The sequence below is a fragment of the Cyanistes caeruleus genome, chromosome 4 (genome assembly GCF_971803275.1).
Source record: "Cyanistes caeruleus chromosome 4, bCyaCae1.hap1.1, whole genome shotgun sequence".
Classification (NCBI taxonomy): domain Eukaryota; kingdom Metazoa; phylum Chordata; class Aves; order Passeriformes; family Paridae; genus Cyanistes; species Cyanistes caeruleus.
Window position 1 is genome coordinate 54,177,684 of NC_141704.1, and position 27,258 is coordinate 54,204,941.

The window sequence follows — 27,258 nt, forward strand, 5'->3', positions numbered from 1 at the left end:
CAGTGACACGGACACTGCCATGGAGCGCACCTCAGCAGGTTTGCTGATGACACCAAGCTGTGTGGTGTGCTCACCATGCTGGAGGGAAGGGATGACACCCACAGGGACCCTCAGCCTTGAGGGGTGGGTCTGTGCAGCCTCCTGAAGTTCAACAAGGCCAAGTGCAAGGTCCTGGGCCAGTGCAATCCCAAGCACAGTACAGGCTGGGCAGAGAATGGGCTGAGAGCAGGCCTGAAGAGAAGGTCTGGGGTGTGTTGAGAAGCTCAAAGTGACCTGGCAATGGGCACCTGCAGCCCAGAAAGGCAAACCTGTCCTGGGCTGCATGAAAGCAGCGTGGGCAGCAGGGCAAGGGAAATTATTCCCCCCTCATTATTCTGCCCTCATGAGACCCCACCTGGAGTGCTGCATCCAGCTCTGGGGTCCCCAACACAAGAAAGATGTGTACCAGTTGGAACAGGTCCAGAGGAGGATCACAAAGATGATCAGAGGGCTGGAGCACCGCTCCTATGAAGACAGGCTGAGAGAATTGGGGTTGTTCAACCTGAAGAAGAGGAGGTTCCAGGGAGACTCACAAGTGCTCCTAAAGGGGCCTAAAAGAAAGCTGGAGAGGGACTGTACAAAGGCAAGTATTGACAGAACATGGGGGAGTGACTTTAAACTGAAAGAGGGTAGATTTATTTTGGATATTAGGAAGCTGTTCTTTACTGTGAAGGTGGTGAAGCACTGGGACAGGTTACCCACAGAAAGTGTGGATGTCCTATTCCTTAAGTGTTCAGGGAGAGGCTGGATGGGGCTTTGAGTAACCCGGTGTAAAGTGTCCCTGCCCATGTCCTTTCCAACACAAACCTTTCAAACACAAATTCTGTTTTTTATAAAAATTATGGTGTACATAAATGATAAAGCTACTAACATTACACACTTATAGAATTAATAATACATGTGTGTATACACATATACATACATACATATATGAAAATAGTATTTAGTCCATCCTGTAACAAATTAGAGCTATATTTCTCAACATAATGATAATTTGTTGCTCTGATGAACACAGTTATTTAAAAAACCACCCTGATTGCATTTCCTGTGCTCACTGAATCTTAAATATTTCTGTCACAACAGAGATTTTCCTTTTGCACACTAGTTTGCAAATTATATCAGTTACCCAATAGTTAAATCTGCTATTAAAAAGGAGTATGAAAAATTATATTTGAGGTATTTATGGAAAAGGTGTGCAAACAAAGACAGATAATTGGCAGAAAGTTTGTTAGGTTAATATAATATTCTGGAACGTGAGAAAGAGGGAGAATTAGGATTCATCGAGCTAATATCAGAATTTTCAACCTATTTTTGCCAAATAATCAGCTAAACTGAGTGTCATGTTAAAGAAAAGCTCATAGGAGAATAAAGATTTGTAAAAGGTTCTGGCTACTAATTTCATTTCAACTGTTGGTATCCTTTTAGGAAGAAAAAAGATAAAAAAAGAAACTTTTAAAACACTGTCAACACAGTAAAAGAAGAGAAATACTGCTTTTGACATGAATGCAGGCCAAGAGGCATCCCACTGTGTAGGTTATTCCAAAAAGGAGATTTTAAAAACACATTTCATTCATCTAAGAGAGTCCAATGTGACATTCTTTCAAAAATTAATCCAGTGCTATTTTTGTGCTCAAAGCTTCATGGTCTTTTCAGGCAGCACCCTGGTGAAGCAGCTCACTGCCTCCACTTTGCCCAGGCTACTGACACTTTTCAGGCTCTATTTAAGCTTCTCCCTCTCTTTCAGCATTGTCAGTGAGAACACACATGCCAGCTGACATCTTTTCAAATCTGTAGGAATCCTTTATTTGTTTGGAGGTTTCTCTGTGGAGAAATGTTTCTGAGTGGGAAAGCATTTAGCTCAGTTTAGCTCTGTCAAGATAAACTGCAGTAGCTAAGTCAGTCTATCAGCATCAGAAAGCTTTATCTCATAACAATAAATAACCATTTATTTTCTCCTCTAAAGGTAGACAGGTACTTTAGACATGAAAGAAGTACCACCTGTGTTACTAACAATAACAGAAGGACGTCAACGGGCACAAGAACTTTAGCAGGAAGTTTTCTACTAAGCTAGTTGTAGGTTTAAAGGTGCTGTACTCAGAAATTCAAAATTAATTTACACAGGATCTTACTGACTACAGAATGCAATGAAAAGCCCCTTAACCTTTCTTTATGAAAGAAAGCACATTTTTTGTACAGAGGTACTGGCAGTGACAGCAGGTAGAGCCTTTCCTTTTGGCATTTGACAGAGTGCAGTGCAGTAGGTAGACACAAAAGATACTTCCTACTGTTCTCAGAGAGTCTGCCCATCCTTTTTTTTTTCACACTATCATGATTTCTTTTAAAGGAATTACAAAACAAAACCATTTTATGAGTAATTCATAGAATCAATTTTTTTTTTTTTTGTATTTTGCCAGGCAGAATATTCAATTTCTTCTGTCATCTTGCCACTAGATTAGGTCAGTAACTTCCTTACACAACTGTAGTATAAATTTTAACATGAGAAGGATATATCATCTTTCAAAACAATTTTTTCCTTTTTAATTCATACCTGCTTTGTTGGCATTTCAAAAATTAATGAATATACAGACATCTTTGAAATCATAACAGATTTCAAAGAACTGGTTTTGCATTCTGTGGCTAAACATTTGACAGTTTTCTTGCAGAAATGTGTTTCTTGAATAACACTTTACAGAAACTCAAAAAAAAGAAAAAGAATTTATACTCAAAAGCTGTAAAAGCCATATCCACATGAACTGTAATTATTTTAGAAACTAAGTGGCCATCAACTTTTGTATATCCCAGTCTTTATCATTTTGTTCTAGCACTGTATACTGTCATTATCTATTCTTTCAGCAGTATTAACAGGCTTTACAAACTGCTGATACTCAGTCATTTACTCCCTGGTGAAGCCAGAGAGATTTACAACATTATCGGACCACATCACATATCAAAAAACACTTAGCTTCTGCAAAAGAGGGCTCCTGATGCTAGACAGATTACATTATTGAGCTGTTACAGTACTCAGATCTGCTAATTTTTAGAAGGCCCACGAGAGTTCATGAATCCCAAAACAAAACCAAAAGCCTCTGTGGAATAAACATGAGATTATGTTTTCCTCAGCATGCATTATTTAACAATGTTTCTCCATTGGATTTCACAAATCCCATATAGATTAACCATTTAATAAAAGTCTGAAAATGTAGATGCTCCACAGATGTTTTTGCAGTGTAATAGTTTTTCTATTTCACAAAATACTTACAAAGGTTGCAGAAAAAGGCATAACTGGAGAACTTTGATATCACAAATATTAGACTTCACCTTTTGCAACAGAGGTAATGCAATCCCTGGTGTTTAATTAGAAGTCTGAAATCACCTACTACTATGTACTATGCTAATACTGATCCCAAGTGAATGTGAAGTGATATTGTAAGCACTTTTCCCCTCTGATGACGGTGCCCACACAGCTACATTATAGGGTCAGTGAGATTTTACCTCAGTTCTGTTGAAAGCTGAGGTCCTTCTTCCTGCCTCTACCTAACAAGTTTAGGGCCAGAACTTTTAGCTTTCTATGCTCAGATGTACTCATGATAAGACAGTTTAAATAAGAAAAGCAAAAGCCGTGCAAAGCACAAATTCACTGCTCCGTAATGTTCAACCATCCCTCGGAGGGCAGGGCCCCATCATGTATAATGGTTACCGGGCAAAAAAAACATCATAGTTCCAAATATCCCCCCTTCCTCCTTCTTCCCTCCACTGCATATACCAAACATGATGTCATATGGAATCTCCCTTTGGTCACTTGGGGTCACCTGTCCTGGCTGTGTCTCCCCCCAGCCTCCCAATGCAGTTCCAACTTCCTGGCAGTGCAAGAAGCAAAAAAGGCCTTGGGTCTGTGTAAGCCCTGCTCAACAGTAACAAAAATATCTCTATATTATCATCACTGCGTTCAGCACAAATCCAAAAGACAGCCACATACAGTCTCTGTGAAGAAAATGAACTCTATCCAAGCCAAAATCGAAACACAGTGTGTCACAGAAAGCTTTCCATATCCTGTCATGGCCACTCTCCTTTCAAATCAAATACGCTGAAAAAAGCATCTTTGTATGGGTCTTCCAACTTGTGTAGACTAGTACAGATGAAAAGAGCTTCACAAAATCAACTAGAGAAGTAAATTGAATATTCTAATATATTTGTTCTGTATTCTAATTGATGATCCTAATTCCATCAATTTTCATATACCACTAGGAATTCAACTTCATCACAGACACCCAAAGGTAATGTATTATATCTTAACTTGGTAATGTCAATAGGAATTCTGCTGCTAAATTCAATTAGATATTAATGCATCCAAAACAAATAAGATTATCACCTGGATAAGTACAAGTAACAGAGGAGCTACATAACCTGGTACAAAATGGGTTCCTCCGGGAGACAAAAGGGAAGGTGTGCTGAACCGATGTGATTTAAATTCAGGAGGGAGTACAGTTCAAGTAACCAGGTTTCCTGAGGTCTGTGAGAAGAAAAGCAGGGTGCAAGAGAGTACCTGAGAGCAAAAGTGCTGTGCCAACCATATCTCAGAGGCTTCACAGAGAAGCCACTGTCAGACACAACATGTCAGGCAGTCATTGTACCAAACAGACAGGGATGGTTACTGTACGCATGACAGAGATAAGTGCTGACACCTGCCAAGGTACAGTGTACACACAACATATTGCCCTACAGTCTGTTTGGGTCCTAAGCCTGTGCTCCTTGTAACCTTTCTCTCATAGGTTCATTTCTTGTACAATACTTCTTAAAGCTCTCCTGAAGGCAAGACTACACCTGAGACCTCCACTAAACAACAGGTGTAGGAGAAGAGCTGAACCTTTACAAGAGAAGATGTGCTACTGCAGCTGCAAGAACAATCATGGGTGCAGGAACATTTGCTGTTAAAATCTGCAACTCAGTGTTCATATATTTGTTTATTTTGTATGTACTTTTCCAGGGAAGAAAACCTTGCTCTTGACTGGTTAGGTCATTTGATGCTGGACCCTATGGAATTCAGGAATATGTTATAACAATGAACAAGTTGAGAAGATGAAGTACTGTATACATGAGACACAAGACCCTATTTGAACACCTTGGACCAAACCCAGGAACAACAGACACAGGTTTTCAAGCACAGGTTTTCAAGCACCATAAGAAGAGTAATTCACATTGCTGGTTTGGGCATCTATGTCCCCTATTATATTGAACACAAAAGCCACATTTTTGCACAGTATTCAAACAGCTAGTTATCTCAGTGAGGAAATACCTACCTAGACAGAAACCGATGGAAGATTTTTAATTCTTTGCCCTGATTTTAAAGTACTATTATATCAGCATAGAACCAGAAGAGTGAGCTACGAATCTTTTGTGCAGTGATGAGATCATACAGTGTCTTTGAATACAGAAAAAGGATGCAGAAACACTTCGCACATTAGTGTGGTAGAATCATAGAATATGCTGATTTGGAAAGCACCCATTAGGAACATCAAGTCCAACTTGTGCAGCCTTTCACAGGACAGACCAAAGGCCCACAATGTGCCTGGAAGTGTTGTATAAATGCTTCTTGAACTCTGACAGGCTGATGCTGTGACCACCTCCCTAGGGAGCCTGTTCCAGTGCTCATATAGCTACAGAGTAGGAGGAAACCTGTATAGTAGGCATTTAGCTTTTCATGTTTAAGCTAGCAAAAGGCCCTAATCATGAGGCTCTCAGGAGTTTCTATTACCCCAAAGGCTGGAACTTTCTGCACTCAAGAAAATCTAACTGCTGGTATGAAGTACAAAGATGGATTAGTAATAAGAGGTGCACTGTGTATCAAACTCCAGGTGTCGTCTTGTGTAGAGCTGCCTTCTAATAAGAACCTCTGATGGGACAGTTTCTGTTTTGTGGAAGCTGTTCCTCATCCTTATGGATGTTGTGTCCCACTTGCTGAAGAGCAGACCGTGTTACAAGGTGCTTGTGAAAATAATAAAACTAAGAATTCTTCTTGGATCTTTAAGTGTAACAGTTGCCTCGATGAAAATTACCTGGCATCAATGACAAACCCTCCTGTAACTTCATACAAGTTGTCTGCACAATTTTTAGAACAGCATTATGAAGAATCAACTCTCAAAATCCTCCTCCTAGCTTACTTCTTTGATACCAGAAAATAAGCATCAAACACATTGGAAGGACTTTGTTTTGTTACTTTGGTTTTAAAAACCAAAGGCGTGGATCCATTTTCCTTATAGTTTATGCATAAACTATTCATCACTCTTCTGCATCAATTCCAAAAAGGAGCCAAAAAAATGCTCCATCAGCTTTTCTTGACTTGTGTTAATTTTCAACTGCCTAAAGAAAGGATACTTCTGTAGAGAGAAAATTTGTTTTACAAAACCTTCAGATTAAAAGCTTACTTATAAACCAAGTTAAAAGGTGATAGCAGCATTCATGTGAAAATGTTGAGAATCCAATTCATATTTTACACCACGTAGTGTTTTGTGGGTACTGTGTAAGGAAAGAAACAAGATTCAAATGTTAATGTAGAAAAATAACTCTTTTATAGTTCCCATTAAATCCCACAACCACTTTAATACCTGCAGGCTGCATGAATATTTTGTCTCTTTCCAACATTTTATATCAACTAATATAATTCATTCATATATCACTTTTCCACATTCCTGAAATACCTGATTGTTCTAGAAATGATCCCAAAGGCTCAAAACTCACAAACTAATGTATGCTCTTTCAACAACAAACACTCTACTAGCTGTCAATGAGACATGGAGAAGTATCATGAAAAAAATGCATGGTAAGAAATTTAATCCATTTAATTTGCATGAACTGAAGTTGTCAAATTCTTCTCTGCAAGCAGTCCAAGGCAACTAATACTGTTTGGATGAATGGCTGCTTTATGCTATTCCATACCATCATTCAGTATATGACTCTACTTCATAACCTTTGCAACTACTTGAAAGACACTAATGGGTGGAAGCATATCATCCTTCTGCAGTCTGCTGCTCTAGATGTGAAGGGTTCAATACCTTCCAAACCTGTCTGGCATGAGAGCTGCCATTTCACATTCTGGACTGGAGAAATCCATCTGAACACACTTGGGCTAGCAGAAAGACCTGACAGTTAGTGGTAGGTTATTTAATATATACCTACAGGGTTTAAATCTTCTTGCAACATTTTCCTCTTTTCTTTGGCTAGAAAACATCCACTCCAGCCAGCCAAAGATCCATTTTCCTTCTGAGTACTTCCTCGGAATTTAATTGCCCAGTAAATTGCCAACAGAACTTCCAAGTCGTAGATCAGCCCTGAGAGACTCCAGGGGAAAACAGCCTGTAATTCATCTTTCCAGTCAATGAGGAGGGCAGAGTTTCCCTTCAGCCATAAAAATCAATATTTGTCTGGATGAAATTTACTGAGGTACATACAGCCATATACAGAAGGTAGAAGCTCTCACCATTCTTGGTGGAATCTGACACTCCACTGGAACAATACTTTAGAGAACTGGGATATTCAGATAATTAGTGTCTAACTACATTGGCAATACAACTAGAATGTCTTCTGTTTGAAAATGTGTCTTCTTAGAAATTTAAACTTCTGCAGTTATTCAGACCCTTTATACAGTTCTTCCATTCTTGTCAGGTCCTCCAAATTTATGTTCCACACATTTCATGTCAGAAAGGTTCTGATTAGAAGGTAACTGATTATACAACATAAGAAATACAGTGGAGAGGAACATGAAGTTAGTAAAATATTTTTTTAGTAGCTGAACCAGTTTTAGAATCTCACATTCAACCCTCTTCAAAAATAATTGGCAATAATGAAGCAAAAATACTCAAAATTCTCACAAGACAGAAAATATGGAGGTTAAACCAGAATCATTTATTTTTAAAGAAAATAACTTCAGCAAAAATCATAAAAGTGCTGACTTCATTTCACAATACTGTAAACTATATAACTCATGCAATTCTGGAAACTCTGTTATCTGTCAGGAAAATGTAAACTGAGGTAACACCGACATGCAATAATGCCTAGCATAGAATGAATAACCCATTAGGGGTTTTTTGTTTGGAAACAAGTCCTCTACAACAACAAAAAAAAAAAAATGGTTTAGCTAGGCTGTTAATCACACATGACATATTTTATTATATTCTTTAAATTTTCAATTCAGAAAAATCAAGACTAGTACACTCTGGATACTCAGACCTGCTAATGGTATTGGAATACATTATGATGAAGGGTTAACTTTAATGGCATTATTTCACTTTTAATTAAAAATAAGCTGTAAGAGTTGAGGTGAAGCTTGGTCTGACCTGCTTGCAGGAGCACATGTGATGCATATTTGGAGTGCACCAACAGTGCTCCCTCCCTCTGCTCACAAAAACAAGCCAGAGATACTGGAGGTGCTTGTCCTCTGTCCCTGCTGAGCCTCTGAATTGCAAATAGGCCAAATTCCCCTACTGAAGAAGCAAAGAGCCTCATGGAAAACTGTCCTGAGGTCAGACACCAGCCTCCTCCTCCTCTGAAGACACTAGGGGTCACTGAGGAATTAAATCTGGGTGATGCACACACTGTCATGCTGAGAGCACTGTGGAGTATAAAGAATAAATTCAGCTTCGACTCTGTGGTTCTGTAAGATTCAGAAGAATAAGTTTCAGTTTCCTCAGAAGAAACTGAGGCTCTGAAATCATAAGCAATTCCGATTCCAGTGAAAGGACTCGGGTTTTTTTCCTAGAGATAGATCAACAAAACATAGTTCAGAATTTGAAGACTGAAGCAAAATCATTATTAAACTCCATTCAGTGGAGCAATTACTATTATTTTCAGCAGTAAATTACTTTCTATACATTCTGTGCCCTCCCCTGTATGCATCCTCCCCTCCCCATATGGTTCTGATATGGGAGAATTTACTGACATAGATATTTATTGGGAAATTAAGAGAAGGGAGGAGTTAGTTACCACACACTAGTTGCCTTTATTCATTCTATCTAAAGCACAGATCTAGATTTGCTGGCATATTACATTTTTAGAAATAAATCCATACGTTCCAGATACCTCTCCATGTACTACCAATCTGTAACACTGATAACACAAACATCTTGTTGCAGAGATGAACATGTAGCTAAATGAATAACAAACAAATGACTCTGCTGTCTTAATGCTTTTAAAATATGAATTCCTTGATAGAAATAGTAAAATTTAAAATGAAGAGCTACATCGTGTCAGTCACTTAAATATTCACATACATTTAGACATAATAGAGATGTGCTGCAGAACACTAGAAAAATATTCAGGTAATTGAAGGGTCATTTAGACACCTCTGCAAAACATCAGCCTTCAGCAAAGGCTGAAGCCCTCCAGATATTAAAATGCACATTTGCTGCCTTTGTTACATCCATTACATTTTTCTGATGCATAAATCTATCCAGATTATCCCATAATATTATGTATGCTGATTATATTTACTAACTTCTATAAATTTACAATAAAAACAAGACACTGCATCTCTTTTCCTTTATTATAGACAGTAATAAAAAAGTGATTTAAAACCCAATAGTGATTTAAAAAACAATTTATCCCTCTCCATGTTGAACTGTTACCCTTTGTACTTTACATAATCCCTTCCAGTGGTCTTTTCCTAAATGATTTTGTAAGCTCATCTTTTGTATCATACAGTATCACAAGATTTTCTGAAAATTCAATTATGTCCTTTGTTTCAGCTTCTTTGTTTACTGCACACTACTGAAATTGTGAACACGAACTTACATGTTGGCAAAGAATTCTATAAAAAATTCAGCATTTCCAAGCCTTCCATGACAAATGCAGTAAAAATGATGCATTCTGGGATTTCAACACAGAAAGGCTTGGCACCATGCTGCAGTCTTTTTCAGGACTGGGTTTTATTGCCCATTTCTCATGTTAACATGCTCCAAAAACTTAGATGTAAGGGAAGATGTAAAATGCTTCCCAAAAGTATCTAATTTTGAATTTTGAAAAGTATTGAGTCAAGTGTTGGTGCAAAAGTTTTCGTATATCCCTAATACCAACCCCTAAAGACACAGAAGAAGGGGGATGTCAGAAAATACATAGCTGGACTTCAAGGTGCACCACAAAAAGCCAAGATGTAGTAGTCATAAACTACAGCAAAGAAAAGTTCCAACAGATTTAAGACATTTCCCAAGTAGAGCTGTTAAGGACATACTATGCTGCCCAAGGAGACTGTAGAACCTCCACCCCTGGAGACTTTTGAATGGGGAAAAACCCTGAATAATCTGCTCTGACTCTACAGTTTCCCTTGCTTTGAACAGGAGGCTGTACTGGGCTACTTCCAGTTCTACCAGAAGACCTCAAAAAACTAATTTACTGTGTTTTTCTACTGATTATATAGCTTGAAGAATCTTTAAAGATGAGATTATATATTTGCCTTACAGACTAGCTGCAATAAGTAAATGCAAGTGTTTAAGTTGCACCTAAGCTTTACCTGAAGCATTATTATTTTAAGGGGGGAAAGGCTATTGACAAAACTATATAAACCTCACTGTCTTCCAAACTTCAGGAGGACTTAAGTCACAAGTTAAATTTATATGTACTCACATTAAAAGAAATTCTCCAACTGAAGTTTAAAAATTGTGTCAGATTTAGAAACTTTACTGTTTCAATACCTCTCCTCTATTTTTCCTCCACACTTCTTTATCAAAGATATGCCCAAGCTATTGAAGTATTAACTAAGAATGAACTAGATGTAATCTAGTAGTTGTCCTGTAGTTAAAGTAGAATCAGCTACAGGGAGTACTGTCAACTTGGGAAATTTCCAACTTGCCTTTGGTTCTAACTAGTGACGCACTCAGAAAATGTTTGATTGTACATTTAGACGCTTCTAACGGACTCCATAACATTTAAAATGTATTTAATTGGTGCTGTTAGTGATCCAGAAAGTTTCAAACTCATAAAATTTGGTATAATGTTTCTTTTCTTTTCCATCCCTCCCCTTTTAACATTATGTTTAAAAAGAAAAAAGTTATAAAATGTTTATTTATGGCATGGGTGGTTGCATGCACAGTTACCACAGGAACAGACTCAAATTTGCAATGACGTAGGAGTATCGCTTTTATCCTACGTAAGTCATCACCCAAAGTTCTTGTAAACTGAGCATGCATCAGTAGCTGAGAAACTCAGGATTATGTATTTTCCTTACATGCTGTACTTTTTTAACATATTGGAAAAACATATAGCAAGACATCTAAAAAAGGAAAAAGTGATCAAAGAAGTCAATTTAATCTGCATATGAAGAAATCAGAGATTATGAAGTAAGAAAAAAAACTGGGCAAAACCTAATGTTTTATATGACAATTATCAATACATCAATATATATACAATTATCCTAGACACTATGCACTTATTACATTTGGGCAGACTTCAGTAGAACTAGAGTGACTGTGATCCCTAAATGAGCTACAGCTACTTCTGTTTAAACTCTTTTTAGCTGTAAACATATTTATAAAACATATCAGCTTATTATCAATAAATGAAAGCTTTGTGAGGTATTTTTTTAACATAAATAAATTCATGTCTTTCCACAAATGAAAATACAAGAGTTCTCTTTCTAGAGCCTTCCATTATCCAATCTGTTAAAAATGTCTCTGATTTCCAGAGATAATTTCTGTCATGTAAAATGCTTACATTTTGATTCTTGAATGAGAAACTGTCTTCATCCTTTTTTTGCTGATGTTAGGAAACTACAGATTATTAAAATATGCTTGTCTTTTACAGACAATGTCTCCTATCAAGTTTCTTAAATTTAACTAGATGATTAGCCTTGTTAGAGTGAGGGCATTTTTCACAATAAATTTTATGAGGAAAAATGTAAACTTGAAAAATTGTACTGCTGTTATTATAAACAATTCCTGTAACTCCTGCTAATTAAAAGTACCCTCTTTTCAATCTATTTATCTTAAACAGCTGTGAGACACTGTGTCAAGCCTTCCTTCTCTATTTTCCACTTCCATCAGCAGGTTTTTTTATTAGTAAGGACAGTGAGGAAAATAAACAGTTTCTGTATAAACAGTGTTGACAGTAGCTACCTAGCTGACTTCACACCACTTAGAATATTTTCAAAACTTGATTATGTATAAATAACTCTCTTTAGTCTTTTAAATATACACATAATGAAAAAAGAGCATTTTAGAAATACATGTTCATGTCAGCCAAAGCAAAAGTGAGAATATTGTTTCAAACAAACCTTGAACTGGGGAGACACTGATTTCCTGGAGCCACCCTGCCAGCCGCACCTGCTGGGACTGAGACACTCTGGGCAGAACAGACCAGCTAATGGCAGGTTCAGTGAGTGACAGGAGAGCAGCAGATGTTGTTTATATTGACTTTTGCAAGGCTTTTGACAATGTCTCCCATAAATTCCCCGCAGACAAACTGATAAAGTACAGACTACAGAAATGGACAGCGAGATAGACTGAAATCTGGCTGAACTGCTGGGCTCAAAGGGCTGTGATCAGCACGAAGCCTAGCTAGAGAGGAGTCTGCTGGTGTGCTCCAGGGATCAGTAATAGGGCAGTTCCATTTAACTAGTTCATTAATGACCTGGGTGATGGGATACAGGGCGCTCTCAGCAAGTCTCCTGATGACACCTACTGGGAAGGGCAGCTCACAGACCAGCTGGTTGCACTGGCACTCAGGGGGACCTTGAAAAGCTCAGTCATAAGCCAACAGGAATTTTATTAAGCCCAACAAAGGGAAATAACAAAGTCCTGCACCTAGGGAGGAATAACTCCAAGCACCAGAACAGGAGGAGGGATGATCAGCTGGAAAGAGGCTTAGCAGAAAAGCACCTGGAGGGCCTCGTGGGCTCCAAAGCAAGACCATAAGCCAGCAGTGTACCCTTGTAGCAGGGAAGGCAAAAAACACCTTGTGCTGCATTAGGAAAATATGTCAGCGGGTCAAGATCAACATCATTCCACTCCACTCAGCACTGCTGAGACATGCCAGAAGGGCTGTGTCCACTCATGGGATGCCCAGTACAAGCAAACATAAGCATCCCAGAATGCAGTCCAGTGCAGGACTGCCAAGACGATTAAGGGATTGGAGCATCTGACATGGTGAGCCTGAAAGCACTGAGACTCCAGCCTGGAGAAGGCTCCAAGAGATCTTATCTATGTGCATAAATACCTGAGAGGGACAGGGTTAAACAACGCTTCTCAGTGGTGCCCAGCAACAGGGTAAAAGGCAATGGGCACAAACTAAAACAGATGAAATTCTACCTAAATAAAAGAAAGCCCTTTTCTATTCTATGGTTGTTCAACAGCTGTCCAAGCAGCAATCTGCTTTACGTGATCAGGACAGGTGTTGGACTAGACAATCATCAGACACCCTTTCTAACCAGGTATGGTTCTCTGTGGAAGAGACAAAAGGAAATTCATCTGAGTAATACAGATTCTGGGGTTACTGTCAGTTGTTTTCTATGCACACACCAAGCCCTCAATAAGACAAAACAATTGCCTGTGTCTGACTTCATTATATGAAGGCAAGTTGTTTATTTGACGTAGGGAAAAGCCTCATTGTGCAGACACAACAAAATAAGTTCTTTTTCTCTCCCATGCTTTTTCTGATGCCCAAGCCTGTAGGTCTAAACAGTATGAGAACCACTTAACATAGAGATTAAGGCAATGTATTTGTTTTCACCAGTCAAATAATTCACCTTATTTTCTACTGAAATGTCCATTTGTATCAGCAAACTTCCATCACTTTAACACATTTCTGTGTGTCTCCTCCAGCCAGTACTCAAGCGTTAAAGCTAGTTTAACCAAAGCAGGGCAATGGGAAATCATCCTTCTCCTTTGATAAAGCCTTTTCTCTCACATCAAAGTATTGACAGTTTTGTTTCACAACTGTAGGAAAAATGAGAGGAACCAAGAGAACGTCACAGAGAAAAGCTAGAACATCTCATTCATGAAGAGCAGGCACCTGTGCACTGACCCAATTAGGCATTCAAACACTTGTCACTTTGGAGCTGGCTGGTTGTCACTCATCCAATTAGCCCCAGGGGATGTATTGTATGGTGGCATTCCCTGACAGGAGAACTGGAGCAATGGAGGCAATGAAGGCACAGTGATAGGGTGCCAGGATCCTGGTGACTGAAGCAGCCAGTAGCAAAGCCAAAGAACTTCAGAGCTTCCTTAACTTGTTTACCATCCAAAAAGCCTTTCAGAGTCTTCAATGGTCTTTTTTTTTTTTTTTTTCCAGAGCAGTCTAGTTAAAAAACCTTACAGTAACAGTTCTTTTTATCCAATGATGCATTTAACTCCTGAGTGACTAACACAAGAACCATTTCAGAAGAGGTAAAAAACAAACAAGCAAACAAAACATCTTCATTGCAGGGAGAGATGCACTAAATGTTACTTTCAGTAACACTGCCAGGAAGTAATTCAGAAGTCAAAATGCTTCAGTGACCATCTCCTCCCTTCTCTGTTTTAAACATATTATTGATGCTTTCAGATGCTCTGTTTGCTTGACCACATAAATGAGGGATAAAACACTTTACAACCATCCACGCCTACGTACTGTAAAAGATAGAAAAGCTCTGTTCTACTAAACTACATACAATACCTCATTCAAGATCCCGAAATCAGATTTTTCATTTAAGAAAAATCAGATACTAAACCACAGATGATTGTTCAGCAGCAACTATTCACTTCAAGTAAAGTGATCTCTCGACTTATGCTGAGAGAGTTATGCAATGCAAACACAAGAGCAGGGAGGAGTTTCAGGGGGATTGGTAAAAAGGTATTAGGACCTAAATCATTTGAGCAAAGATTACAGAATGTTCCCATCACTATATCTGTGGTCTATGCTAGAAGAAAAAACTTCCAATTTTCTGGTACAATATTTCATGTTCCTTCTAAGTCCATTTTTCCAGAGTCAGTGTTTCACTAGTTGACTTGCCCCGATACCTGTTCTCTCCAGTAAGGAATATCAGAAATTATTAAAGCTACCTGCAATTATGTGAAACTATGAAATATTTTTAGCTGCTTTTCTAGTTAACATATTTTGATATGCCCTTCAGTTAAAATCTGAGATGAAATAAAAAAAAAAAAAATTAAAAAAAAAAATAACACAGACTGTTAAACATAAATGAAAATGCAGGTAAATGCATAACATGTTATATGACTACCCTGGACATTACTTAATAGAAAATTAAATAATACTAAATTAAAAGACAGAAACTGAAGAGATAGAAAATCAATGCCTGTAGTTCGGGGGTTTTTTCCCCATTTAGCATGGGGAAATAAAACTTAGAAGGAAAAATGATCTTACCGTTGTACAAATACCTTCTGAGAAAGTTGATCTCTCTCTTTACTTTTCCTCCTTTTCTTATCTCCTGTATAACAGGTCTTTATGTTACCGCCTTGTCTGAAAAAATAACATAGAACCTGAAATAATTATGGAGCCAAATAATTACAGACTCTTAAATTACAACAAATACTTCATGTATTTCTTGATAAAGCTGCAATACTAAATTCAGTTAAGTCAAACAAAATGGTATTTGAATAGTAACTAATTAATATATGTTGGGCCAAAGGAAAAACAAGAAGCATTAGAGAGAAAAACAGCTCCCTAGGTTTCAAAGTTGTGTTTGGCATTTAGCTCTCCAAAATGGCCACTTACATCAGGTCAAACTATAGCAACCATAGTTTACCCAGGTTCACTGCACTATCAGTGATAACCAGTTGGTGCTTCACAAAACTTGAGCAAAACAACCCGAAGCCTAACTACTTCTTCCCAGTGTTAAGTAACCCAACTTGAGGTACACTGGGTACCTCAGGACTAAACGGTGCTCTTTGTGCTACAGGTGCCAAAATTCTAAAGACATCCACTGGAAGAGGTGGTAACAGGTGACAGAAGGCCTCTGTTGCAGGCAAAGGGTTGGTCACAGACAGCACTTCCCCAGAAAGAGAGGCTGTGACTTAAAGGAAATTTGTAACTCGTCTTTAACTCCTACTTTGTAGGAGAATATCATAAATTCCAGTGGAAGGATGGGATTCACATCCCCCACTCCCCTACTCCCCCAGTTTAAAAGAACAAAACAAAGAAAGAGAAGACAGCAGAAAAGGTTTTTGTTTTCAATTCAGCTGCTACTTTCTTCATTTATTGACAAGAAATCTGCAGACAGTTCCTCTCATTTCTTACTTATTATTACTTTAACCTATTTTAAACACATGTAATGTTTTGTTGAGAGCAAGTTGCCTATCTTTCCATGGTAGTGCACAAGAGGAGTTGAACTTTCAAGTAAGCAAGGTTCAAGAAGGACCAGGAATTTTGAAAGTGAGTTTCAAAAACTTTCTGAGGACTCCCCTTCTAGTCTTTTAGCTATAACATCTTGCTTATCTGAAAACACAGTTATTCTTGCCACACTATGAAGTCCTCCTTTCAGTGAACTGGTGATGAACTGCAGTGAACAGCAACAAATTAGCATCACTGCAGCACCTGGTATTTTGTGTCCCATACATAAAAGTATACACATTTTACTTGTAGGAAAGTAATTAAAGTTTAGTCTTAACTGCAGACTGATGCCTTTTTGTAAAGTCAACCAGGAGAGACTGCAAGATCTCAGCTTAAAATGGTGATACAGGAAGATCAGTTTAATTTCTCATCAAATTGATAATTCAATCATACAATTTCTTTCCATATATTTTTAAAAGCCTTTCTATTGTTAGATTGGCCTGCCAATGACTAGAACTCTCTTGTAGGTATTTCTTTCAGTAACAAGCAACACTTCTCATAAATTGCTTTTTATCATGCTCTTCCAAAACAACTTCTTGCCCCTACATCCTAAAACATTGCCAACAATACATTATCTTTGTAAAATCAGGAGTTTTGGCACATATATATATATGTGTGTAATTTATTTCAGTGGGGTGAAATTCTCTTAGGAGATTCACTTCATCGCCTTAATCTTTATTCAGGCACTCAAATCACTTCCAACCCCCTGCCTCTATGTATGTTCAGCTGGAAAAGCTGCCTGCAAACCAGCAGGACCTGGATGAGCCAAAGTCAACACAGAACTTGCATTCTGCAGTGCTCCATGTGTGGAGCTCCTAATTGACCACAGCACAGCCTGACGGCGATCACAAAGATCCCATTACACCGAGGTACCAGCTACATCCACCCTGCCATTCTCGCTGCTTCCTGGCTGGTTCAGTTCCCTAACAAACTTTTGTCTCCGAGACAAAACCTGAGCGTGCTTTAGGGAATGCTCCAGCCTGTAGAACCCTTCCAAACAACAGCATGGGTAAGACTGCCTTAAGTTTTGATTCCCCACTCTTGACAGCCCTGCAATTCTCACATTCCAGGCACTGCATCCTCATTTGCAGCCTCCGCCTGCCTCCATGGGACACACTGGAGCAGACCCCAGGGTTTACAGCATTAGCTGTAACATCATGGCTTTGATGGGCTGCAACACAGCTCCCACTATCCCGCATACTCTGAACTAAAAGACACCAGCTACTTATCAGGGCTGCAGGACCACCACAGCACCCAGACCACACTCACATTACAGCCAGTTCTTTTTTAAGAGACTCATTTTCTAAAGCATTGAAATGTAGCCCAGCCCCTTGCCAAGCAGCCTACCTTGAAGACAGGTATTTGTGCTTGTCTTCTTGTCTTTGCCATTTAGGAATATCTGTAGCCTCAAGGGCACTGTTTAAAAGTTAGGCATGTTCTGAAACTCAGAGATGACTTGTATAATACCTCATATACATCAGAAAACCACAGCTCTATTGGCACCATGGATAATCTTTTCAGGAACTTTAAGATTCACTAAAAGAAGGGGGAAAACCAAGTAGGAAATAAAAATCAAGGAGGAGGGTAAAAATGATGGTTCTAAAACAAGTCCATAGATTAGATGAAATATGTTTTAAAATTTCTGAGATATATTTGGGGTCATATAATTTCCTTGGTCACTAGCATATTGTGGAAATGCAAAGCATACTTTTTAATCTTCTTCACTTGACATTATGATTACTGCATACCTACTTGTTCAGATATTCATGAAATAACTACAATTTACATAGTATTGTTGCTTTTCTTGTAAAAGTGTCGATAGACTTTAGGGAAGCTAAATTTAGAAAAATAAATACATAGATTCCAATAGGTAACTATGCAAAAAGTTCAAATGTGAAAAATCCAATACAAAAAATCCATTTTTTATTTCATAGTCTGATTGGCTAAATGGTTTTATATAAAATGCATTCAAAAATATTCTTCAAAATGTCAGGACACTTTAATATTTTTAATGCAACCTTAAAAAGCAATAGTGAGACAATATGCAGTTTTCTCATAAAATTAATAATGTATCTATATACATATATATAATTCAGTTTCTGTTTACTTTACAAAAAGTAAAGTAAACTGTGCAAAGTTCTTTAATATAAAATATTTGCTTTGTGATATTGAATGTATTTAAGCACAGTTTTATGCAATCCAGTACTGCAGAGCTCCATTGTTCAGCCTTGTGTAACTTCTCCTTTCAGAGCTAAGGATTAATGAGGAGCTCTCAGAAAAGGAGAAACCACCCTGGTTGGTTGATAAGGGCAATGATCCATCTTGCTGTCATGTTTGTCTTATTTCTGGGTGTGCCCAACCCCAGATGATTCTGCAAAAGTAATAATGGGAAAAAAATATACTGGAAATACAGCAAAAGTAGCTTTCTGTGTTTTTCATTTCTGATATACACATCCTCATGAAGACACTTTCTAGAGTGTGTAGTCCAGCCTAGATTATATTATATTAATATCCAGAAGAACAATGCTCAAATTTTATGCATGCTATACTAATCAAAACAGAATACAGATTCCATCTAATCTTTAATATGTTGCAAAGTCATGCCCTTCCTTCATGGATTCAAAACATGGAAACTCATTCTTTCAATTCCTACACTATTAATCAAAGTTAAATTTTTCAGTACGTTACATAGCATAGGCTTATTCCCCTGTTCAAAGTTACAACCTGACTTTTTTCATGATATTTCATTCCAATAAATCAAGCCAACTAATACTAAGGTACATAATTCTCAACAATTTGAGTAACTGGGAAGTACAAGGATAGAAAAGGGAACTCAGCCATTACCTTGTGCATGTAGCTATACGGCTGTCTTGGTCCTCTTCCTTTTTTGGTGGGTTATTTTTCCCTTTCTTCCTGTTAACAAGTGGTAAGAATTTTTACCATGCTCCCCTTCATGTTGCAAACTTGACAAAACTCTGGTGCTAAGCCCTGCTGTTGCTGGTCTCTGTGCAGGGGCACGTACAAGAGGGGCCGTTTCCAGCCACCCGTCGCTTTGTCCTCGGCCCTCCCAAGCTTCTGTGTGATCAGCACAGGCTTTGTGCCCATACAATAGGGGTTAAACATTTCCCTGTATTTATAGAAAAGCAGAGCTAAATCTGCTTAGCTGCATGAGCCTTTTAATAAAATTACGCTCACGCTATTAGGGCATTTTTCCATTTCTTTGGTTTTTTAAGAGTAATTCAAAATTAAATACTATATATGTATATTTATATATATATATATATATATATATATAGTTTTTCATTATATGCAGTGCATAAAAAAGGCAATAAGCTTTAAGATTTTTATCCAGATCTTATATTATCCACAATTTCCTTCCAGGATGCTACCTGTGACTTGTGTATTTACTTAGAGATATAGTTTCATTTCTCCTTTACATTTACTCTACTTGATGACTTGCCAGTGGGATAATCCCCTATCTCCAACAGTGTGCTTAAGAGATGGATCACTGCAAAAACTACAATCTGTACTCAGTGATGAAATTCCAGTGTAAGGAAGAAAATTAAAATATACTGAGAAATAAAAGAAAACATTTTAAAGAATCAAATGTGCTTGCCCACAGTCCCAAAGATACTGATTTCATATACTACATAAGCCTCTGGACCACCCTTCCTTTCCAAGGAACTACATTAAAGCAACACTGGTACAGAAAACTAACATTTTTTTTCAACTCCCTATTGACCCTTTTTTAAAACTTTCTGTTTTGTTCTGTTACAAATTCAGATTTTTCTCTTTGGGTTTTGGGGTTTTTTTGGGGGGGTTGGTTGGTTGGTTTGGGGTTTTTTTTGGTTATTTGATTGATTTTTTTGGTTTGGTTTGGTTTTTTTATTTTTTGTTTGTTTGAGGGTTTTGTTTGTTTGTATTTTTTAAGTTCAGTTAAAACATTTCTAACTTTAAGGGGTTTACATCTTTTTATAAGTAGTAGGATGAATTCTGTCAGCCTCTATTAGCACCAAAACCAGTTCAGAAGAATAACTTCATCCGATCCTTTTGAAACCGGCTCCATTTTCAAGGCTTCTCAGAACAATGTTTTTCCTTACAAAAGCACAAATTAGATTTAAGAATCTACTTCAAAGCAGATTGACAGTGAGGTTCAGTAATGACTGAATCCACCTGAACTCTTAACTTGCCAAAACAGAACCAGAGTATCCTAATTTGAGCTCTCACATCACATGTGTCTTGATTCTAGAGCTGCAAACACTTAGCTGAGGAGGACAAAAACACAGAGCTTAATTACCATTACAGGTCATTAATTTTTTTGTGTGGAAAATTATCATCAAATAATACTGTGTTGATTAGGCAAAACCTCTGCCATTCAGTTACTAATCTTTAACTGCACATTTACAGCTGTACATTCAAATAACAACAGCAGACATGAAACTGTAAATAAGAAGTTACTTGTCATGCCACAAATGTGGCATAGCATTAATCTGTAATTTTTACTTAGTAACATTTAATTCTTGGAAAAGCTCGATTCTCAAAATAGCTATTTTCATGGTTTAAATCCCAGAAGAATATGATTTGGGTAATGCAGTAGCTTAACTATTTGCTCCCCTCTGCCTTCAACAGTGTATTATATCAAGAACTCAGCTCATATATAACTGATTGAGCACAGTTTTTGTGTTTAACTGGGTTTAAGCAGAAATTGTTCTCTGAATTTTAGAGCTGAATGATGGAGGGGCAGGACTCATTTTGTCATCTGATTGACCAAGCCTAATCAGAATTATTTCTGCACACTGCTTCACTACAGCTGTAGATCCATTAAACACTAAATGCTCCAGAGGCCTTTCCCCTTCAGCTTCCCACTGTGACTCCCACTTTCCAGACAGTAGCTCCTCACTGGGCTACTCAAAACATTCAAAAAATGGAGGTGCTATATTTAATGAACAGCTCAAAACCCATAGCAAAATCTGACACTTGAATGTTAGGACAGCAGCTATCATAATAAAACAGGCTCTTTGTGGTGGAGACTTAAAAAGAAGCCTTTGAAATGGCCCCCACTACATTTTTAATAGAAGGTTTTCAGTCACAATAGCTGGTTTTTCTTCAACAGAAATAATCATGTCTGCCTCTGGAAATGTTCACTGAGATATGCACTGTTCTTTTTTTTATTTTTTTTTTTGTAATCATAACATTACCCCTGGCATGTTTTTTTAAAAAAATATTAGTACCATTTTAGCCTCAGGAAGCTTTAAACTAATACAACCATTAGGAATGGCTTAGTGCACAATTTACATATTAACAAAACTATTTTTTGACCTATTGAACTGTTTAATAAGAAAAAAGCTGTGATGTGCACATACAGAACACAGTATGGGTTAGGGTTTGAGATCTGCTTGTTAGAAAAGATAAAAAACAGATACTGAGAAATATCTAGGAACTGTCAGATCACACTAATTATTCATCCACTGTTTTTTCATGGATTTTTTGCTTTCCTTTCCAAATGTCCTCAACTCTTTCCAGGCATATGATAATACTTAAGAAAAGTAACAAATCATTTATGTTTTCTGAGGTCAAAATAATATTCCCATCAAAATTCAGTTAGTGAAATACTCATCTGAGACCTCCAATCAGCTGAAATGCTAACCTCATGGTGGAGTTTAACCCCAGACACAGGCTTTGGACTCTGGTACATTGGACTGGGCAAACACATACAGGATCTGTAACTCTAGAAATGCAGAATGGGTCACAATTCCCCAGGAATGGAGCAAAGGAAGACCCCCCAAAAAAGCTGCTCGTGCAATGAGGTTAGGGCAATGAAGAAGATCGAAGGCTCACCATCACAGTATGATAATAAAATGGGTTGCTTCTTTTACCTGCTACTTTGCCCGCTGAAGGTTTCAAAAGCTTCTGTATGTAACAATTACAACTGAAGTCATGTCAATATTATAATTCTTAGAGTACAGAAGGTACACCATTAAGTCTTCTGACATGTCTACATGACCAGGTTGATATTTCAATTTGATGATCACAACAGGAACCGAGATTAGGCATGCTGGATCATATTACTACTACTACTACTAGTGTTTGCTTGAAAAGAGGCAAAATGTTTCCTTTTCCTATGTGAAACTTAAAGAAATGCATAGCCTTGCTTTAGCTTTGTTCCCTGTACATTTTGATAGATTCATCTTCTCTTTGCCATGCTTTTGCATAAAAAAATTGATTTTTTCTATTTTTCATCTTCCAGCTTCAATTTCCTTTACACTACCAGCGAAGTTTTCAACAATCATAATTTTGTGTGCAAAAATTTCGAATTTCTCTGTGAAAAATGCTTTTATGATTATGAATTCTAAAAATACTTTAAAGTGAAGATGACATTGAAAAAGACAGTTTCGTAGTGATAATAAGATATGCAAGATGATTATTCGCTGTCACCTACGTATCTTTATCCCAAAAACTCAACCCAAGTACTTCGGTTGGGAGGTGAATTTTAAAGAGTATCTAGTAAGTCAAGAGATACTACAAAGCAAAATTGTGAAGAGCTGAATCCTCTAAGGATTAAATAGAATTTATTTCTGTATTTCATTTGAAACTTCATCATAACCACTTCTACTGGTTTTAAGCTGTTACCACTGAAATTTCATGGACATACTTTAATTAAACCCACTGTTGTTGCTCTCTCAGTGATCCTTTATTCCTTTAACGATTTTTTCCTATAGACAGCAAGATGCTCTATACAAGAACACAGCCAGTTACCTCTTACCAGTGACCAACACCTTATGGTAGGGAAATCAGGTTAAGTCATTTTTAACTAGCCCTGAATAACTTTCCTTTGTTCCAAAATAATTGTAGCATGTATGTCCTGATCGCAATTCTTAGACTTTTGTCTCCTTTCTAGATTTTCCTTAAGTTCATTGTACCAGCCAAAGCAGACTATCTGCCAGCTAGAGAAAATCTCACACGCTCTGGGGATGCAGACTCACACAGGTTCATTTTCTCTTAATCCTTCACAGGGAGAGCCTTTGTTCACGTAAGGCGCATAAGCTGTTTATCACACAGAGAAGTTGCCAAGGAGTGTGAGATTTCCCCAAAGTGATTCCAGCACAGCTGACTGAGAAAAGTCCTCTTCAAATAACTCAAGGTTCATTCACTTTATTATTTTACCAGCACATCCAGTCAGGTATTGTACATGGGCCTTCTTTAAGTTTTCATGTTACTTTTGAATGAGGATGATCCATAATAAGATTCACAGCATTAACTTTATACTAAGCTTTTCTCTAGTACTGTTCTCCATCCCTTTTCATAGTGGAACAAATGCTTTGCCCTTCCTCTTTGTGCACAATGAGTGTCCTTGACTACTGGATGCCTAAAGCCATTTAAATATACAGAAACACAGTGTAAGTGTAGACAAATGTGCACTTCCCAACCTCAGGATGAGGAGATTTATCAGCAGCTAGAAAACCAATTGCAGCTTCAGGGACAAAACAGATCTGCTGGTGCTGCAGTGCTTGTAGTTAGCTAGAAGTTAGTGAAACTAAAGAGGTCAAGTGCATAGCCAAAATAAATTTACATCAACTACACATTAAAAAAAAAAAAAAAATGAAGACTCAAGCCTGGGCAAAAAAGGGAAAAGGATAAAAGAAGATGACAGATACAAAGTGAAGTTAAAATCTCGATCCTGTAAAAATACCCAAACCAACCAAACAGGAACACAGAACAAAAAGCACCATTCAAAAGGCACAAGTCAAAAGATCATTCAAACAGGCAAGCAAAAAATCCCAACAAGACAGATTCAAGATTCTGTTCATTCTCAAGGGAAGGAAAAAAAAATTAAACTGAGTCTTCTTTGGATGTAGAAATCTTTTTGGGATGCTTCAGCTGTCCAAGAGCTTTCTTTTTCTTGGTAAGGCACATGTTGTTTGAACATGTGATACACGTGCTGTATCTGAGCCTGCACTACCCAAAGAGAACCTTGCTGGAACAGAGGCCACATTCAGCTGCTGATGTTCCTCTGCACGCCCTCATCTACCATCACACATGGAAATATCCAAATTATCAGTGCCTTAAACTTTACTTGAATGCTCTCTAGCTATCTACCATTCTTTCTCTGTATCATTTTGATAGAATTTAGAAGCTGTCTGCTTGAATTGTGTCAATAACTTGACCAACAACTTGAAACTAAGTTTAGCCACCTGAAACTCCTTAAGGGCTGTTTTCAGTACATACGCATAGAGTGTGCCAAGCATACAAAAGAGCTGAGCTCCCCAAAGCATTGGCACAGACAGCTGTAATTCTCTTTTAAAGAACAGCAAGAGGAACGTGGTGTGTGGCAGTGCTTTCTCCTTTACACTGAGCAGCGCTGGCTGTGGCTCCCCCAGTCTTCAGCACTTTGCCCCTCAGTGGCACAGCTGGTTTAGAGAGACAGGGAAGACAATCTCTCCCCCTTGCAGATCACATCTAAGGAGCGTATTCAGGAATTACAGGACATTTTTTAAAAATACTCTTTTCTATCTGGTTTTCTTTGCTATCCAAATTTCCTAAAACACAATAAATAGGGATTTTCTTCAGAGACAAACCAAGGAGACTTGCATGTACTTAGCAAAAAGGTACATTTTATCTCAAGTCTCTCTTCCAGCAAGTATTGCAGTCAAGGCTGTTTGTTTGAAAAGGCACAAATCCGTAATAATTCTTCCAGTATTTCAAATACAAGATCTTCATTCAAGAAAACCAGCACTGAGCAGTAAAGCAGTCTTAATGAAGAACCAGATGGAGACACCTCCTGACCTCCTGATTCTGTGCCAGCCTTGCTGTGTCCCAGCTCTTCCCAGGGTCCACTGCTGGCCCCAGAGGGGGGGCCTCGAGGCACCACTGCGGGGAAGGGGAAGGGGAAGGGGAAGGGGAAGGGGAAGGGGAAGGGGAAGGGGAAGGGGAAGGGGAAGGGGAAGGGGAAGGGGAAGGGGAAGGGGAAGGGGAAGGGGAAGGGGAAGGGGAAGGGGAAGGGGAAGGGGAAGGGGAAGGGGAAGGGGAAGGGGAAGGGGAAGGGTTAAAAACTGAGCAGCTACACATGATACCTGTGTGAACATGCACACCCACACTGGGCACAGTTGCAGTAGCGTGGAAGCCCCCATTTTGATAAATTTGACCATTTTCAAAGGGGAAAAGTTGCACATAAATGCATTTCTGGGCTTCATCTTCCACAAACGTTCACTGTAAATCTGGTTTCTGTTTCTGAGATTAAACCATGAACATCTATCCCAAAAACACACACTAAACTGCTTTCAGGTTCAACATTTTAAACATTACAAGTTTTTCACTGTGGCAGAGCCTTTTCATACTATACAATTAAGACTTCAAGGTCTCAATTTTAAAAATACTTTTTGTCAATCTTCTGATCGGCAAATTAATTTTCATGACTACTGATCTAGAACGAATTTCAATTATTGACCTGGATATAAAAAAAAAAAAACATACTCAAAGGCTTGAAACCATTTGTTGCTGCAGTCCAGCCAGAACTACATTTGATTTTAAATACATTTGAATAATTTGGCATTACTTATGGAAATAGAACATTTGATATTTTTCTTTATAATTATACTTGTGATTTCAAAGTATTGTCTCTAGATGTGCCATTCACATCTTCACAAAAACTACATGTCATTAATATTCGGTACGTTGTCTAATTCTTTAGTGTAGCAGCTAACTGCTGTATTTGGATTGCATGAACAAACATTTCATTTTTACAGTAGATACTGCAGGAACATTAAGCAGGAGCCACACAAGCATAATAGCCTTTCCACCTCTGCAATGACAAAAGATTGAACTATTTTTATTTCTTTTAAGGACAGTAAAACTATATGGCAACAGAGGTGAACTAAGCAATAAAATCACACATTCAAAAGAGTTTCATCAAGAAAATACACTGTGCAAATACTGGCAGTGGAGAAAAAAGTAGCAGGTTGTATATGGTAGCCAAAAAGACCAAAAACAAAGGGTGGGATTAATGTAGAAAAAAAGTCCTTATTAAATATTATAATAGTATAATATGGATTTTTTATAATAATTAACATCATATTTATTACAGCCAAATTACCACACATCCAAACTCACAGCAGGTCCAGGTTTTTATTTGCATGCATTGCATAATTTTGTCTTCTCTGCAGTAAGAGATTAAATATTCACACACATAGAAACTGGCTTTGTCATTGCTTAAAAACCCTAAAGATGTTGCGCCCTTTATCGTTTTTCCTTACTTCACACATTTGTCAAATGGCTTCCTACAGGATTTAAAAAAAAACCAAAAAACTAGAAATCTCTACAAGAACCTGAACTTTGCAGAAGCCTGTTTTGCAGTTATCAAACAACCTGATGAGCAGCAGATGCACCTCTTCTTTATTAGCAGCTTAGATATCAAAGGTGTTTGGAATCATTTCTGCATATAGGAGGCTGCTGGAGTTGCCAAGCATCCAGTTCAGTTATTTACTAACTGCCTTTCGTACAGCAAACCTGGTTTGTAGCAGACAGAACTTCTGCACAGAAGAACTGGAGCAGCTGGAAAAATAGCACAGCTGTAACTCTAGCAGCTGTGACACCAGCAGGTACAGTTATGTTAGATTACCTCCTGAGGCCATGGAGTCCCTCTGCAAAAACACGGTTTCCTCCTTTCATTAGGAGTGCATGACACAAGTCTAAAGGTATCAAATTATTTTACTTTTCAATTGTAGAAGGAGGAATATAATTTACATATAATTTCTATATTTAAATATAAGCCATTTAAAGCACTTTTTTTGCTTACCAAATTGTATGCCATATATAGAATTGCAAAATAGCTACCCGTTTTACAAACTCAGTGGAAATCTCCATCCGTAGGACAGGTTTTACTTATACAAGAGCCTGAAGCTTTGTTTTCCAAAT

The 27,258-nt window shown here is 37.9% G+C and overlaps 1 protein-coding gene across 32 annotated transcripts in view; it reads right to left on the reverse strand.

Moving 5' to 3' along the window:
• NRCAM (neuronal cell adhesion molecule) overlaps positions 1 to 27,258 on the reverse strand; it is a 146,066-nt gene that overhangs the window by 85,048 nt on the left and 33,760 nt on the right. For 31 of the 32 annotated variants that reach the window (XM_086884717.1, XM_086884700.1, XM_086884715.1 and 28 more), the window contains exon 2: positions 15,382 to 15,477. The exons of the other annotated variant lie outside the window; for it this stretch is intronic. The gene's annotated coding sequence lies outside the window, so the exon portion shown is untranslated. The remainder of the gene's footprint in view (positions 1 to 15,381; positions 15,478 to 27,258) is intronic. 32 annotated transcript variants of the gene reach the window in all.